This window comes from Maylandia zebra, linkage group LG15, assembly GCF_041146795.1.
Source record: "Maylandia zebra isolate NMK-2024a linkage group LG15, Mzebra_GT3a, whole genome shotgun sequence".
NCBI lineage: Eukaryota > Metazoa > Chordata > Actinopteri > Cichliformes > Cichlidae > Maylandia > Maylandia zebra.
The window spans coordinates 32,132,557-32,151,658 of NC_135181.1; the positions used below are offsets into that span (position 1 = coordinate 32,132,557).

General features: G+C 38.5%; 2 long non-coding RNA genes across 2 annotated transcripts; one reads left to right on the forward strand and one right to left on the reverse strand.

Moving 5' to 3' along the window:
• Positions 1-4,522: 4,522 nt before the first annotated feature.
• Positions 4,523-7,038, forward strand: LOC143412804 (uncharacterized). The gene is made up of 3 exons (XR_013093337.1): positions 4,523-4,609; positions 5,773-5,867; positions 5,987-7,038. It is a non-coding gene; the product is annotated as an uncharacterized LOC143412804 (long non-coding RNA).
• A 28-nt stretch (positions 7,039-7,066) lies between these two features.
• LOC143412803 (uncharacterized) lies at positions 7,067-8,198 on the reverse strand. The gene is made up of 3 exons (XR_013093336.1): positions 8,125-8,198; positions 7,349-7,437; positions 7,067-7,150 (listed from the first exon to the last, which is right to left on the reverse strand). It is a non-coding gene; the product is annotated as an uncharacterized LOC143412803 (long non-coding RNA).
• Positions 8,199-19,102: the final 10,904 nt, after the last annotated feature.

The following is a 19,102-nucleotide window of genomic DNA, read 5'->3' on the forward strand; positions in this document are numbered from 1 at the left end:
ATGAGGATTTTTTTTTAATTATTTGAATATACCCATATGGAAAAGATATATATAAATCTTATAAAGTTTGTGTCTGTCTTGTGTGAAACTTGTATGAAAAGCATATAAGAGTGAAAACAGATATAAGATCCCTTGAAAAATTATATAATGAAACTTGTATGTTTTGGATACTTACTAAAACAATGTATGAAAGTAATGAGAAAGTGGCCACTTTCATATGGGTATATATGAGTGTTTGTGTATAAATACACAAACAATAGACATATACTTTCAATTGTGTAATTTAAGTGATCTAGGTAGCTCTGTTTTGGAAGTTCAGTTAACGCTGGCAATGTGTTTTGGAGTTTGTACGTGCTTTGTCTCTAGGGGCCACCGTATATATTTATATATAAACATATATAAATAAAACCACCCTTTTTTTACATTAGTAATTTCTTTTGTGCATATTTTTATATTGTTGTTGATAATAAATTAACTAAAGCGACAAGTGAGCCGAGCCGAAAGTGCTGGTTCTCTAAAAAGAGCCGGAATTCCTATCACTAATTCCTGTCATAGGGTCAAGAAGAAGGATACACTATGGACAGGTCACCAGTCTATCACTTGGCCAACACACAGAAAACAGATAATCCTTCATGCTCACATTCATATCTCCCGACCTCCTTGGACCTTCTTGCTTTGACTTGATACTGTTAACCAGCGTACTATCTTGCTGCCCCTACTTTATTTTTACCTTTTGGAAATAGTTTCATCCCTTTGGGTAAAATAAAAATAATTTCAAATATTTCTCTTGTGTTGTGAATGTCTCATGAGCTCAGTCACTCTCGTAGCTGAACAGTGGCTGTAAAAAGGATCATAAACAATTGTGAATTATTGAGACAGATGTGCATTATCCAGTTTTGTAAGCCATCCTCAGCAGAAATATGGACAGCAATTTTAATATTAACGCAAATAGCTCTCTTGTAATTTTGCTCCCTGAAAATGTGCCCACTGACGGTGTTTCGGAACTTTGGGTAAAAAAGCAGCACCAAAGTTACTGAAACTTCCTCACCGCTACTGATACTACCCACCTCTAAGCACAGTACTTCATTCCCCACCCATTCAAGAATCACATTAACGTAGAGGAAGGCTGTTTTATTGCTTTTAGCTTTTCAATTAGGGTTGGATAATTTGTGTCCACCTCTTTTAGATTAGATTTTAAATGAGAAACATTGTGTGCCATTAATTATCACGATTCACATTTGTGGATAAAACTATTTGATGTCTTGCTGAAAAAGGAAAACAAAGTGGTAAAGAATGTCGAGAGATGGAAAGCTGATCAACAGCATAGTGGAGCGCTAGGTGGTGGACAGGCTAAGTGATTAGCGCAGTAACGGTGAGAAGAGCTATGACAGTGACAGGCCTTCAGAGAGTACACTGCTGGGCCCAGCAGTGCGTCTGTCAGACTATCTGACACCCCGACGTTTTCCATGCCAAGCTCAGATGTGGTTGCACATGTGTTTGGATGTGACCTGAGGGGATGTTGGTGAACTACAGATGACATTTGTTCCTTTATCCAGCACTCAGCACCCCTTCTTCCCATCCAGATGAGAAGCAAACACTGCACTCCCACTCAGTTCTAAAAGTGGGTCAGTCTATGCAGCTTCTGCTGCTGCTGCAGTTTGCAGCAGGATGTGCTTCTGCAGCAAAATGCACCTGAGATAATGCAGACAGGTATACAAGCAGACTCTCTACTCGTTATACATATTTATAATGTGTGTTTTTGGATCAAAATCTAGAAAGGACTTAACTGGAAATGAGTAGAGGAAAAAGCTAATGAAACTTTATGAGTTAACTTCTGTTATTACTTTCTCCAAACCATCACATGTCTTTTAGACTCCATTCCTACAAGACTGTTTGAGTCATACCGTTAATTAATGCTTCAATATTAAATATGATGAATGCAGCTTCAGAACTCATCACTGTACAGAAACAACATTGGAAAAAGTCACAAATAAGGTTTTTAAGGCCTCTAACAGTGGACAAATCTCTGTACTTGTCTTGCTAGACTTCTGTGCAGCATTTAATTCTGTTGACTATATTATTTTTAAACCATTTTTACCAATCCTGCAGTTTAACCAATTAGTTAAACTTCAGAAATGTCTTAAAGACATTTCCTGCCTCTAAATTTAGAAACATGGTGCCTAACCAGATACTTGTGCTCCAGTAACACTGTGAGCCAATCTGGGTGAGCACCTCCTATTACCAGTAGTGATGTGCGGATCAATACTGAAATATCGATTCCTCCGATACCAGTCATTTATGTTCTGGAATCGATTCTCACATTAAAATATCGATATTTTAGTAATTTAGGGTAAATTTGTAGTTTATCATTAACAGGAACACAGTGGAAAGAAACTATGTCATTCGGATTGTCTACATTGGAATGAACTACTTCCTCTTCCACCTTTCATAGTCATGTGCAAAATATGGCTGTATAAATGTGTCGCAGCCCCTTGGCATGCGCACTCACAACAATGGCTGAGCGTAATTGGAGTCATGTGCTGACGTAGTTTACATCCACAAACAGCCGAGACGTGGTTTGCAATACATGTGGCAAGAAAGTGAGGTGTTGTGGCAACACCACTAACCTTGTCAAACATCTCAGAGTAAATCATATCACAGAAAATGACAAGCGTATGTTGAGGTGAACTGAAGAGGAGGAGTGGACAGGGACAGGTGCTGCTAGGGCGAGACAGACGTCTCTCACGGAGTCCTTTAGTGCTGCAGGCAGGCAACATGCTCAAATAGCGCACAACTTCAGTTTTTTTATTTCTATATGATGAATTCTGCATTATTAAGTGATGAGAACAAGTAATCTGATGTCCTGTAATCATTATGATGCTACAATTTGAGATACAATAAAAGATACTTTGTACAAAAACTTATTTTATTTATTGTATTGTATCAGATCAGTATCATTGATACCACCCTGAATTTTACTTGGTATCGGATCGGAAAGGAAATCAGTGGTATCGCACATCACTAATTACCAATTGCTCTATTTGTGCTGCCAGTCATTCATGGAGTGCCATTAGTTTCTTCTTCCATAGGTGTGGATCATGTCACTTCTTGCTCCTGTCCAGCTCTTAATTCCAAAGACTAGTGGTCGGACACCTGCTTTTGTCAAGTTGACTGGGTCCTTTTCTGGGAGATTGTTTGTTTACATGCATCCTTGAGCTCATACTGTTTCTGAGTATGCATTGTTTCTAAGATTACTGGGGAAGAGGCATATGTGATTCTTTTTAGAGATATTGGGATGGTGGCTAGAGCTGTGTTCATGTCTTGTAAGCAACTCTTCTGATGAGACTTCTTCAGTGAACCGGTTGAGATGCATTCTTTTTTTTTACCAGGTGCAATCTTTCAGAATATTTTTTAATCATTTTATTGATGAGTCCCAATATATCCAGGAAATGTGGTTATTGGTTATGGTTATGAGGCATGACAAGTTGACCACTTTAGAATGAATGTAACTACACTGCTTAGTTTAGTTTAGATTAGGGTTTTGTTGGTTGTTTGTTTGTTTTTGTAAATAATTACATTGTGTACTGTATTATAGCAGTTACACTTTTTGGCTGAAATTATACTTTTTCAACTTTATATTTAAGCTTGTAACAGACATTTATGCAATATAATAAAGTAAATGGAGAATAAACACAAAGAATGTATGCTTAAATTCAAAGAGAATTAGAATAGTTTTCTTCAATCTTTAGCACAGGTTCTCTCCTGTGAAATGCAACTTTAACAAAAAAACCTATATACTAATAGGTAAGTATACACTAATATATTAGTGCTGTCAAACAATTACAATTTTTAATCAGATTCATCACAGGGTTACTGTGGATTAATCACAATTAAAAATAATTCAAAAATTATATCAATCATATTTTATTTAACATGAGCAAACAGACTCGGAAAAAAGGGAAAATATACGCACTTAACATGCTTATTGAACATTATGGTAAGAACAAATCAGCTAATTAAAGCAAAACAAAAGTCCATCATTACATTAAGAACTGAAAGTCATTCAGTCCAGAAAATTGCTAAAACTTTGAAGTATAGGTGCAAAAACCATCAAGCGCCACGACAAGATTTCTCACATGAGGACCGCCCCAGGAAAGGAAGACCAAGACTTACCTCTGCTGCTGAGGATAAATTCATCCAAGTCACAAGTATGGAATCAGAACGATGCCACCTTGAAACGAAACCGAAAAATGGATTGAAACCGAAAAAAAATATTGTAACTGAAATAAATGTACTGAAAAATCTTGTATTGAAACCGAAAAAAAATTGATAGTGAAAAACAATTAATTGAAACTGTAATTTTTTTGTTTTCGCTTACAATTTTTTTTTTTCGGTTTCAAACCATTTTTCAGTTTCAAACCATTTTTCGGTTTCAATCTGCTGGCACTGTTTTGGCGTCCGGGGGCGCGCTGGGGGGGGGGGCGGGGTTTCCGGCCCGCATGTATTTGCATACATTATAGAGGCCACTAGTGCTGACCAAGCTGCCATCTTTCTCTCTTCCCGTCTTTCAATGGCTGCTTCAATTTCAGCTTGAACCTCCAAACCGCAAGTAAGTAATCATTTTTTGTCATCTTTTCTTGCTGTCCCGCATTAGTTTAGTTTTTTTAGCTACATCTGGTGAAGTTGTGGTAAAATGCTGGTATTAGCCTATTCGTCGTAGCAAGCTAGCCTGAAGCTAATATTTGCTAAATTTAGGGACACCCGTGTCTCTTCAGGAGTTGGAGGCCGGTGTTCTAGGAGTGGATCTCAGGATCTCAACAGGCAGTGTTGGGCAGTAACATAATACATGCACCGGCGTTACGTATTTAAAATACAAAATATGAGTAAATGTATCCGTTACAATTACTGTTCAATAGGTGATATTGAGAATACAGTTAGTTTGTTGAAATAAATGGATTACATGGCGGTATTTACCTGTTTCATATGTTAGGCTATGGTCTCTCTATTTTTTGGTAATTCCACGCCGGTGGAAACCCAAACAAAACACACAATAAGAGCCTCTAAAAATTATTATACAAAAATGATTTAATATGAAGGCAATAGCAGAGTGTTACAGGCATCGCCCTAAACAATGTAGCCTCATGGGCAGTGTAGTCCGTGCTGCAGGGAGAATGGACTGCCATACCCGTTATGTGTCTGTGAGCGAGGAGGGAGAAAAAGGAAAAGTACGAGCTGTCACGGAGCAGAAACGGGAGCTGGAAGCATGTAAATATAATAATAACCACTAAAGCCAAAAAGAGTGCCTGACGAGCCCAGCTGTAAGTAAACTGTTAAGACTCGACTGTACACTGTGTTCGTGTTTTCCTCCGAAACAATAAGCAGCCTTTCAACGCCTCTCTCTGTCTCTCGCTAGCAAACTTGACCCAGACAACAAAGTAAAGCTAGTTTTCAGCTATGAGCCCGACACGAACTGGACGTATTAGCCAGAGGTCCCTTTACTACGGTTCGGAGCCGATGACCTGTTTTATATACGCGCTGAATAGTTTTCTATACGAGATCGCTGCAGCCTTACCTAATGTCCACCTACTGTTACTCATTTATATTAAGATTTTAACATCTAGTTGGTGTTGGTATGGCAAGTAGCCTTCAGTAATAGTAATAAATCACACAGCAATAGCACATTCATGTAGTTGTAAAGTATTCAGAATACATTACTTCTATAATCTTTGGTGGAATACATTTTAAAATTAACCTTCCCAACACTGTCAACAGGTTAGCACCTCATACCACAGTGCATCAAAGCAGTCTCATGAGCGCTGGGAAGGACGAGCCCAGAGTCCAAAACAGACAGTGCAGGAGATGACAAGGTTAGTAATTGTATGGTGAAAATTATACTTTGTTATCTTGATTGGCAAAAGAAAAGTAAATACAAAATCTGCTTCTCACATATAGGGCATTTCCAAAACTTCAATTTCTTTCATTACAGCTGTCCTGTGCCAGAAGTTCTGTTGACCCACAGTGAGAGGCATCATTTCAGAAACACCAGGAAGACTAAAACTCATCGCCGGGATCAAGCAGGGCTCGTGATCTTCACCAGCAGCTCCCTCACAAGAAGGATAAACCCAGCATTTCATGAACACTGATGGAGACCTTTGCTTTGTGTAATGTTAGAAGTACTCAGATAATCCTCAGAGGGTCTGGACTTTTACATAATATAATAGAATAGAATTCAACTTTGTTGTCATTGCACATGCACAGGGCAACGAAATGCAGTTTGCATCCATCCAGAAGTGCCTTTAGCCATGATATAGATATATTACAATATATATTAGCAATAGTATAGATATGTAAGTATATTACAGAAATGGGTCTATTATGGTATGTTACAATGTACACGGTATGAAGTATGTTGTGAATATTCTATAACTATAAGTATGTACAGGCTGTAGTGAGTACAAACTATGTACAGGATATAAATATGAAAAACTACAGAAATCTGAGATATACAGTTATACAGAAATGTGAACTATGCAAATTATAAACAGTTGTAGGATTAAAAATCATCATATGTACAGAATGATTATTTACACAGAACTATACAGTAGTGCAGTTAAGTAATAGCTATAAGCTATAGTAATAGCTTTGAGTCCTGTAGAAAGTTAAATATATGTTGTGCTCACTGGTTACTCTGGTATGAATGACTCTGAATTACTTTATGATAAATAACACACTATTGTCAAAAAACAGTGAAAGAATTCCAGATCACAAGTTTTTAATTCAAATACAAGTAACAACCTTTGACTTTTAATCAGGTTTTATTTAATTGTGTCAGAGAAAACATCATGTGCTCTTCATGTAGCTGAATACATTCAGTGTTTAAAACAGAAGTTGTGCAGGTCTGAGATCAGCAGTTTTCTGAAACACCAAACTGAGGTACTGTTAATGCTGATGTATAGTGACACAGTTACAGGGGTGATTAATCCTTTTGACTTTTTGTCTTTAAATTTATCAATAAAACAGCTGCAGCTTTCACTGACAGCACATGTGGTACTTTAACCTTTGTACTGTTTTCTTCAGTTAATTTTGGAGATATAGGATGATCTGTCTGCTGTCACTGGGTGGTGCTGAGGTCTGAATCTGAGGACAGCTCCTGTAATCACAAACAGAACAGAATCATCACAAACTGAAATATAAAGTTTATCTCTCAAATCTGAAATAGAGCTGATCCTTCTCCGGCCTCACACACTCGGGATCTGAAGTTGTTCAGTCCTACAGTTCTGCCGACAGCTGTTTATTTTTTTATTTGTTTTAAAGGCTTTACTAACACATTTTCTAATATCATGTTTACCTTTGAGTTGTTGATGCTTTATAAATGGACATCTGCAAAGATGAGATGATGGAGCAGGTTTCAGTCGAGGTTCAGTCTGCTGCTGCATCCTGGTCACAACATACAGAGGTGTTATCAGCTCAGTATTGAACAAGAAATATTAACGTTTCAAATTATTTGTCCTAAAGAATGCAAGCTGTACAGAGTACTGAACATGTGACTTTGTGAACATAATTCATTAAAAATAATTTGGACAGTTTTTTAACCTGAATATTTGTAACAAACTCAGTAAAAAAAAAAAAAAAAAAAAAAACCTAAAAAAAATAATCAGAGGAAAAATGTAACATTTTAACTTAAGCTGACAAGCGGAAGTAGTTGGTTTCAGTACATAAGTATCGGGCTTTGCTATTTAATCCGTAGCTATTGACTAATGAGGGGAATTTAAAAGTTGGCTTTAATGTCCTTCCACATGTGGAAAGCGACAGAAAACATGCTGCTGTTTGCACATATTTAATAATCAGCTCTGCACAGGAGCAGAAGCAGAGTCCAGCCTGTTGCTCTTACAGTATAATACTCATAATAAAAGTACAGTAACTGTGGTTAGTCACTGAGCAGCCCGGTGCGTTTCTCTTGATTTCTTTAGTCAGGGTAAATTCATTCACCTGCACGGGGTAGCTAAACGAACTTTACAAAACATGTTTCCCCGACAGCCGAGTTTTCATTTTAGCTAGCTAGGTCCTTAGGTAGCTAGCTAAGGACCTAAATTACGGATTAGCTTACAAACACATTTAACTTACCAAAAATAATGCGGTGGGGCCTCAGGTCCTCCTGTCCGGTAGTCCAATTTACTGAAGAACACCTCAGGCTGTCACTTTGAAATAGTTGGTAATGTAAACGCTGGACCTCTCAGCATCTGCCATTCCCGAACAGACACGTGCGAGTTTGTCCGTGACCGCAGCCGCGTCGTCAGTGTTTTCTCCAGTCATTGGTCAGCATTATAATATATGCAAATACATGCGGGTCGGAATCCCCGCCCCCCAGCGCGCCCCCATACGCCAAAACAGTGCCAGCAGAGTGAAACTGAAAAATGGTTTGAAACCGAAAAGTGGATTGAAACCGAAAAGTGGATTGAAACCGAAAAATGGATTGAAACCGAAAACAAAAAAAAATTGTAAGCGAAAACAAAAAAATTACAGTTTCAATTAATTGTTTTTCACTATCAAATTTTTTTTCGGTTTCAATACAAGATTTTTCAGTACATTTATTTCAGTTACAATATTTTTTTTCGGTTTCAATCCATTTTTCGGTTTCGTTTCAAGGTGGCATCGTTCTGATTCCATAACAAGCCTTAGAAATTACACGTTAACAGCAGCTCAGATTAGACGGCTTAATCTGCGTTAACACAGATATGTACAAGGTGGGCCATTTATATGGATACACCGTAATAAAATGGGAATGGTTGGTGATATTAAAGTCCTGTTTGTGGCACATTAGTATATGTGAGGGGGCACTGATAGCAACACCGCAGGAGAAATGCCAGCACAGGCATCCCGTATCCGTAGTTTCAGGTGCTGCACATCTCGTATCTTCACACCATAGACAATTGCCTTCAGATGACCCCAAAGATAAAAGTCTAAGGGGGTCAGATCGGGAGACCTTGGGGGCCATTCAACTGGCCCACGACGACCAATCCACTTTCCAGGAAACTGTTCATCTAGGAATGCTCGGACCTGGTACCCATAATGTGGTGGTGCACCATCTTGCTGGAAAAACTCAGGGAACGTGCCAGCTTCAGTGCATAAAGAGGGAAACACATCATCATGTAGCAATTTCAAATATCCAGTGGCCTTGAGGTTTCCATTGATGAAGAATGGACCCACTATCATTGTACCCCATATAGGGCTTTGGAGCGTGATGTCACGGGGGTGGGCGTCAAAAGGATTTTGGCCCAATCCGCCATTTTGGGGGTCTAAACAAAGCGCAAGCGAAAAAGGAGCGAAGGCACACACAACAGCCATGGTTCGTATTTGCTGTGTGGTCTGCTGCAATGTTCGATCGCAGCAAGAGAATAAGCTTGAAAAAGGTTTGTCTTTTCATTCTTTCCCAACCTGGAAGCAACATGAGGCAGCTCGTGTATCGATGTTACCAAACGAAGGCGTCTAGCCTGGATAGCAGCTGTGAGACAAGCTGATATCCAGTTCTCTTCCATCTCCTAATATCTGTTGGTGCTTCAGACATTTTCATTCCGGTAAGTTCTAAATATGTTCATATCACTCTTTATAGCCTATTAGTCTTATTTTCGATGCGCTCTGAGCTCATAGCAAATTAGAACAAACATCCTACTGAGTGATTTTGCAGAACTACCTTCTATTTATAGAGTTGCTAATTATTTAGCATTATTGCAGCAAACCAGCCTATGAAATGGATGAAACATCATGACTGGGTTCCAGCGCTACACAAGGGACCTGCTTCAAACATACCACCATGCCAATCAGATTACCGTAATTGTCGGCTTATAAGCCGCTACTTTTTGCACAAGCTTTAAACCCTGATCACCAACAGATTTCGAAGGGCTGGACTGCTGCATGATGGAGAGGAGGACACCGCCTTCAGAGGGTGTTCGACTCTGACACTGACAACCAGGATTTGTTTGGTTTTGAAAGTGACAACGAAGGAAAGAAGCTGAGAGTGAATGACGAAGCCATCCTGAGCCTGTTCATATCCGACACTGGAGAAGAGGACTTTGGTGGTTTTAGTGTGCAGGAAGAAGAGAAAGATGGTGGTGAATGACTGACTTTTCTTCTTGTTAAAGCCGTGTCACTGCACCTGAGCCTAAAAGGTAGTCCGAATCTATTTTTCTGGTGTGCCGTAGGTTATTGTTATGTACTAAATTTGTTACTCATTTATGAAGCACAGTACATGTTTCGTACTTGTAATTGCCGGTACTTGTACATATACCTAAAAAGTTATGCAAATATGTACCCATAACTTGTTTTTCAAAATATTAATAAAAGGGGTGTGTCTCCAAACAGCCATCTCTTTCCTGACAATTCCCTTTGTGCATATTCTCTTACATATGATAAGTCAACATTGAAACACCTGCGCCTTTTAGTCAGGTGCGGCTAATGTATGTACAAAACAGGATTTTCCCCTGATTTTAGCTTGTGCGGCTAATATTCAGGTGCGCTTTGTAGTCCGGGAAATACGGTACTTCTTCCATGTGAGGGTGAAGAGGTGACCCTTCAGGATAAGATGTTGAAGGTTTGCTGCGTTTGGTGAACAGTGTGATAATAAAACCAGGGAAAAATGAAACCTGTTCCTGTTAAATATTCTTAAGTCTTTTGCTGTATAAATAGCGGTATTTTTTTTCCCCAAAAGATACAGTAAATAAAGTAATGTTAGTAGTGGGTGATATCATGTAAACACTGTCATGATTTTATGTAAACATTTTGTCTTTTATAAACTATAAATGACATGGATTCTACACTGTAACTGATGTGATGTTCTATAAAGTGGTTTTAATAAAAAAAAAAAAAGAGGCAAAAATTAGTTTGTTTCTTTATTCAACTTTTGAACAGTGGGACTCAGTCAGTACATATTCAGTAAATGCAAATTATTTACACGGCAGTGCACTACAGGCATAAATCTAGACCCCTAGATAAAACATTATGGCATTATAGCAGTGACAACTCCTCCACAGTAGCAGGTGGGATTTTTTCTTTTTTGAGGACGGCTCCTTTTACCTTTCAATATGGATGTCTGTTTATGTTTTGATCGAGAGCCTTTTTTTGGGCAGCTGAAGAGGAGACGTCTATCTTATGGCCAACCGTCACATTACCCAGCAAAACCCAGTATGCAGGTTCATCTGTAACAGTCCTTGTGCCACAGATCAACACTGTTGCTTCTACATTAAACAGAAGAGCAGTAACGTGGGTGCAGGTCTCCGCGACTCCGGCCTTACAGGTGCAGTGGGTGGCTTCAACCTTCCCTGTGATGCTCACAGTGACCCATGGCTGCAATGCTGTTTCATTCAGTCTTTGAGAGTGCAGGACCTGAAACACACACAAAGTTCCTTTAAAGACAAGAACTATGAGCCAAGGCCGACATAAATGTGTTTTATCTACTTTATCATAAATGTAACAAAGTGTTTAGAAAGTTAGCACATACATGTAATTTTTCATTTCTTTATGTGTCCATCTATAGAACGCTGCATGTTATAGTGTAAATCTGCCTGTTCTCTGTCAGAAACCTGCCTGCAGAAAATGAACCTAAAGTATGTAATGCAAGGATGTCATCACTTTAAAAAAGCAACATTTTACAACTTCAACCTAAAGCGCTCCATCTATGCAAGATAGCATGGGTGCTGTGTAGTTTCAGTCCACAAAGTCAGTTTCAGTCCACTTCTGTCAGGCCACAGGGTCTCCACAACTACAGTGCAATAGGCTTTGCATCTGCACAAATATCAGCCAAGTATATGTATGAGGACATGAACGTAGAGGCTGTTCTGAAACAGAAAAGACTGAGATCTACAAAACGGCACTTCTCTTTATGTATCATTTGATGAGCCATTGAGTGATGCCCCAAAGAAGCTGGACGTTACCTTTTTTAATGTTGTTGTTGATACTGCAGTGTTTTCCATCCAAGAGAGATTCACCACGTTGAAAAATGTGGGAGTACTGACACATATCTCTTAAATGATAACCTCACTGAACAGTGCAAGGCCCTCAGTGCTACTTTGCTTTTTCAGGACCAGTCCGACTGGGATGCCAGAGAGCTTGCACAGGAGAATTTGCCTGACTTGCCATCAAAATCTATGACTCCTCTGGAACTGCTGAGCTTTGTGCGTCAACAGTGAACTCTCAGAAATATAGCCACATTTGTGGACTGCTCTGAGAATTTCAGTCACTCTACCTGCAACTGTGGCTTCAGCAGAGAGGAGCTTTTCAAAGCTGAAACTTGTGAAGAGATATCTGAGGTCCACTATGTCTTAAGAAACGCCTCAGTGGCCTTGCCATCATCAGCATCAATCATGCAATTGCTGGCCAGATTTCATATGATGACATTATTGATGACTTTGGATCAACGGAGGCAAGAAAAGTCCTGCTTCTGACTTAGCAGCTGGATAGTATAGTGGTAAGACTACACATCTTTAGAGCTGGAGTTGCAAGTTCAATTCTCTCCTGGTATCCAGTGAGGGTCCTGGCTAGACCCCCTCATACTAAAAAACCAAGCCCTGGAATGGCTCGGATGCAAGCATTTCATTATATATAAGTTGTACAATCATGTTAATTCTGCAATTTAGGAATGCCTTATTTTAATTGTATATTCCGTTTATACTTATTTAATATAATAATTGTTATATGTATCTCTTATGTGTGTGAATGTGTGTGTGAATGGGTGGATGACTGGATATGTAAAGCGCTTTGGGGTCCTTAGGGACTAGTAAAGCGCTATATAAATACAGGCCATTTACCATTTATTGACTTCTATTACTTGTTTTATATTTGAAGTTCTATTTTTTCCAAATTATATGTAAGTTACTATGTTGTTCATTTGTACACAGACGAGATTAATGCTGACAGCACTAATACATCGGTCGTCCGACACCGAAACATTGTGCAAGAACAAATTTTCTTTTCACCGAAGCACTTCCAGCTTAAAATATAACATTGATGCGAAGCATACTGTACGTTAGTTGGGGATGCTGCTAGCACTTTGGCTAACACGTCACCCAGCTTGCTACAAACCACTCACGGAGCATCGGGGGCTCAGTAAGTCTACCTCGGACATATTGACTGACACAATTGCCAAGTGGATTGCAACAAACTGCAGACCTATTAATATCGTTGAGAACACCCGGTTTACATAGCTTTGGTTCCGTGCTTCAAGGACTTGAACTGCCTCCCCATACGTGACAGAGAGAGAGTGGATAAATGTTTACAGAGTTTTTTGTTAACATGAATGTACAATGAGCGTTCACCATTTAGACCAATAAGTCTGATGGGGGTTGACACTAAAATACTTTGTAAAGTTTTAGCAAGGAGATTAGACCCCTATATATCACATTTAGTTCATAATGATCAAAATGCCTTTGTGCCAAAACGTCAAGGGTTTCACAATATAAGAATGGTTCTAAATATAATTCACGAGAAATTTGATGCTAAAGATACAGCATTATTATCACTTGACGCTTGTCAAGCTTTTGACAGGATAGAGTGGTCATATTTATTTACTGTTCTCCCAAGATATGGATTTGGAAACAATTTTCTCAAATGGGTTAAACTTTTGTATACAAATCCCAAAGCTAGTGTTTTAACAAATAACATAGTTTCTAACCCTATTACATTGGAGCGTTCCACTCGCCAGGGGTGTCCATTATCTCCAATGCTATTTATCTTAGCTATAGAACCCCTGGCGATGACAATTAGAATGAGAACTGACATATTTGGTGTCCAGTTTGGAGATCAGGAGCATATATTGGCTCTGTATGCTGATGACCTGATAGTGTTTCTGACTAGGCTGTCCATTAGTATACCAAAATTAATGCAACAAATGGAGTTATTCGGACAATTCTCTGGCTATAATATAAACGATTCAAAATCCTCCATCCTATTTCTGAACAAGGATGAAAGGCTAAATCCTATTATACAAACCCTGTTTATTAATGCAAAAGAAGGATTTGTGTACCTTGGAGTTAAAATCACCCCAGACATTGATACCATTGTAGCAACAAACTATGATCCTCTGATTAGTGAAGTGGAGGAATCTTTAAATAAATGGATGACAATGCCCATATCAGTGATTGGCCATATAAACATGATTAAAATGAATATATTGCCCACATTTTTATATCTCTTCCAGTCACTTCCTCTGCCTCTTCCAAAAGAATTCTTTGATAAACTAAACGGTATCTTTAATAGATTTATTTGGAATAATAAAAAACCTAGACTAAGACTTCGCTTGTTGTACCTACCATATGAAAGAGGGGGGTTACAACTCCCTAATCTTAGACTGTATTACTGGTCTGCACAGCTGCGCTCAGCCATGTTCTGCTTTTCCACTGAGTCACCCCCGACCTGGTTACAAATTGAACAAACATCAGTAACAAATCTTCAGTTAAATCTGTATTTATATTCTGCAAGCCTGAGCAATTAAAAAAAATGACAAATAACCCTTTTTTACAAAACACAATAGATGTTTGGTATAGGGCCCATCAGTATATGGGAGATAAGTCTTCTATCTCTCGTTTTTCACCTATTTGGGGCAACACATGTTTTAAAGCAGGAAGAGCGGATGGGGGTTTCAAAATCTGGGCAGATAAAGGTGTACAGAAGGTGGCAGATCTTTATAAGGATGGCAACCTTCTTACATTTGATCAGCTATGCCAAATATACAGCATCCCCAAAAAACATTTTTTTAAATATCTACAAGTTAAACATTTCATTATGTCAAAATATAAACAGATTGTATCTGAGCCACCATTATCACACTTGGAGAATGTCATACTTCAAAAGCCAGTGGGCAGAGGTCATATCTCTTCAGTTTATACAGCTCTGTTAACACATGATGGGGATTCTGCCACTGACAAGTTGGAGGGCTGACATCCAAGAGGAGATACACGAGGTGGACTGGGAAACTGCATGTTTAAAAGCCCAAAGACAATCAATTAATACAAGGATGAAACTCCTCCAATATAAGTGGTTGATGAGAACTTACATAACCCCAGTCAAACTGAATCGCTGGTCGCCTGTCATCCCAGATAGCTGCAGTAAATGTTTAGACGAGAAGGGCACTCTGCTCCACTGTGTATGGAGCTGTCCAAAATTACAACAGTACTGGAAATTAATCACGCAAACTTTATCTAAGATTGTTGGAGTAAATATACCTGTTGAAGCAAAAATGTGTGTGTTGGGTATATATCCAAAGAACTGTGACTTTAGCACCAGACAGCTAAAATTAATTGACTTTGGCCTCCTGCAAGCTAGGTGCTTAATATCTTTGTATTGGAAGAAAGTGGATGTACCCTCAAGTCATATGTGGGTGAAGGAGATGGCATCATGTATTGTATTGGAACGACTTACTTATATTGTCAGAGGAAAGGGAGTAGATTTTGAAGAAATATGGTTACCTTTAACTGAGTTTCTGAGACATTATGAAGGGAATTAATTTAGAAAGTGATACTTGGTGCTGAGTTTTGGGTTTCTTTGTGTGTGTGTGGTTTTCTTTTTGTTTGTTTTGTTTTTTTGTTGTTGTTTTCTTTGTTATCTTTTTTGTTGTTTTTATTTTTCGTTCGCGTCCTGCTTTGTTTGTTTTACCCATGCTGTGCATCGGTTTTGTTTTATTTTATTATTTATTTATTTTTATTATTATTATTATTATTGTTGTTTCTTTTAATTTATATTTGTTTATTTTGGGGACTATGTTCTTTAATATAAATCTCATGTTAACTGTACTATTATTCTTTGCTTGTTCTGTAATATAAAAGTCAATAAACAAATTTCCCACGTGTGGGACTAATAAAGGTTATCTTATCTTATCTTATCTTATCTTATGTTTTAAAAAAAACATGAATGTACAAAATGTTCAATAAACATGTTAAGTGCATATATTTTCCTTTTTTCTTGAGTCTCTTTGCTCATGCAAAATGAAATGTGATTGATATAGAATAAAAATGAATGATATTTAATTGTGATTAATCCACAGTAATCCTGTGATGAATCTGATTAAACATTTTAATTGTTTGACAGCACTAATATATTATTGTATACTTATCTATTAGTATATAGATTTTTTAAAAAGTTGTATTTCACAGGAGAAAACCTGTGTTTAAAGTTTGAAGAAAACTAATCAAATTCTCTTTGAATTTAAGCATACATTCTTTGTGTTTATTAATTACAGATTAATTACAGAAAATTGTGAGATGAATTAGTTAATTTTTTTAATCTATTGACAGCACTAATATATATAACAGTTGATGGAGAGATGTGTCTGCTACTGTGTGGTATTTATCTGGGCTCTAATCTGAAGTGCTTTTAACTTGTAATTTCTGAGGCTGGTGACTTGGATGAATTTATCCTTAGCAGCAGAGGTGACTCTTGGTCTTCCTTTCCTGGGGTGGTCCTCATGTGAGCAGTTTTATTGTGGCACTTGATGGTTTTTGCATCTGCACTTCAGAGTTTTAGCAATTTTCTGGACTGACTGACCTTCAGTTCTTAAAGTAATGATGGACTGTTGTTTCTCTTTACTTAGCTGATTTGTTCTTACTATAATATTCAATTCAATTCAATTTTATTTATATAGCGCCAAATCACAACAAAAGTCGCCTCAAGGCGCTTCATAGATACAGAGAAAAACCCAACAATCATATGACCCCCTATGAGCAAGCACTTTGGCGACAGTGGGAAGGAAAAACTCCCTTTTAACAGGAAGAAACCTCCGGCAGAACCTGGCTCAGGGAGGGGCGGCCATCTGCTGCGACCGGTTGGGGTGAGAGAAGGAAGACAGGATAAAGACATGCTGTGGAAGAGAGACAGAGGTTAATAACAGATATGATTCAATGCAGAGAGGTATATTAATACATAGTGAGTGAGAAAGGTGGCTGGAAAGGAAAAACTCAATGCATCATGGGAATCCCCCGGCAGCCTACATCTATTGCAGCATAACTAAGGGAGGATTCAGGGTCACCTGGTCCAGCCCTAACTATATGCTTTAGCAAAAAGGAAAGTTTTAAGCCTAATCTTAAAAGTAGAGATAGTGTCTGTCTCCCGAATCCAAACTGGAAGCTGGTTCCACAGAAGAGGGGCCTGAAAACTGAAGGCTCTCCCTCCCATTCTACTTTTAAATACTCTAGGAACAACAAGTAGGCCTGCAGAGCGAGAGCGAAGTGCTCTAATAGGGTGATATGGTACTACAAGGTCATTAAGATAAGATGGGGACTGATTATTTAAGACCTTGTATGTGAGGAGCAGGATTTTGAATTCAATTCTGGATTTAACAGGAAGCCAATGAAGGGAAGCCAAAACAGGAGAAATATGCTCTCTCTTTCTAGTCCCTGTCAGGACTCTTGCTGCAGCATTTTGGATTAGTTGAAGGCTTTTCAGCGAGTTTTTTGGACATCCTGATAATAATGAATTACAGTAGTCCAGCCTGGAAGTAATAAATGCATGAACTAGTTTTTCAGCGTCACTCTGAGACAGGATATTTCTAATTTTAGAGATGTTGCGCAAATGGAAGAAAGCAGTCTTACATATTTGTTTAATATGTGCGTTGAAGGACATGTCCTGGTCAAAAATGACTCCAAGGTTCCTCACCGCGTTACTGGAGGCCAAGGTAATGCCATCCAGAGTAAGAATCTGGTTAGATACCATATTTCTAAGATTTTCAGGGCCGAGTACAGTAACCTCAGTTTTATCTGAATTAAGAAGCAGAAAGTTAGCGGCCATCCAGGTCTTTATGTCTTTAAGACATTCCTGCAGTTTAACTAATTGGTGTGTGTCATCTGGCTTCATGGACAGATAGAGCTGGGTGTCATCAGCATAGCAGTGAAAATGTATGCTATGTCTTCTAATGATACTGCCTAAGGGAAGCATGTATAATGTAAACAGAATTGGTCCTAGCACTGAACCCTGTGGAACTCCATAATTAACCTCAGTGTGTGAAGAGGACTCTCCATTTACATGCACAAACTGGAGTCTATTAGATAGATATGATACAAACCACTGCAGCGCAGTACCTGTAATACCTACAGCATGTTCTAATCGCTCTAATAGGATATTATGGTCGACAGTATCGAATGCTGCACTAAGGTCTAGCAGGACAAGCACAGAGATGAGTCCACTGTCAGAGGCCATAAGAAGATCATTTGTAACCTTCACTAAAGCTGTTTCTGCGCTGTGCTGAGCTCTGAAACCTGACTGAAACTCTTCAAATAAACCATTCCTCTGCAGATGATCTGTTAGCTGTTTGACAACTACTCTTTCAAGGATTTTTGATATGAAAGGAAGGTTGGAGATTGGCCTATAATTAGCTAAGACTGCTGGGTCTAGAGATGGCTTTTTGAGTAAAGGTTTAACTACAGCCAGCTTGAAGGCCTGTGGTACATAGCCGATCATTAGAGATAGGTTGATCATATTTAAGATCGAAGAATTAATTAATGGCAGGGCTTCTTTGAGCAGTTTTGTAGGAATGGGGTCTAAAAGACAGGTTGATGGTTTGGAGGAAGTAATTATTGAAGTTAACTCAGAAAGATCAATTGGAGAAAAAGAGTCTAACTTAACATCAATGGTACTAAGAGTAGCTGTAGATAATATTACATCTGTGGGATGATTATTGGTAATTTTTTCTCTAATGATAAAAATTTTATTTGTGAAGAAGTTCATGAAGTCATTACTAGTTAACGTTAAAGGGATGGTTGGCTCAAAAGAGCTCTGACTTTTTGTCAGCCTGGCTACAGTGCTGAAGAGAAACCTGGGGTTGTTCTTATTTACTTCAATCAGTGATGAATAGTAAGATGTTCTGGCTTTGCGGAGGGCTTTCTTATAAAGCAGCAAACTATTTCTCCAGGCTAAATGATGATCCTCTAGATTTGTGACACGCCATTTCCTCTCCAGATTACGAGTCATCTGCTTTAGGGTACGTGTTTGAGAATTATACCACGGAGTCAGGTACTTCTGATTTGAGGCCTTAGTTTTCACAGGAGCTACAGTATCCAGAGTCGTACGTAGTGAGGAGGTGAAATTATTAACAAGATAATCGACCTCTGTTGGGGTAGCATTC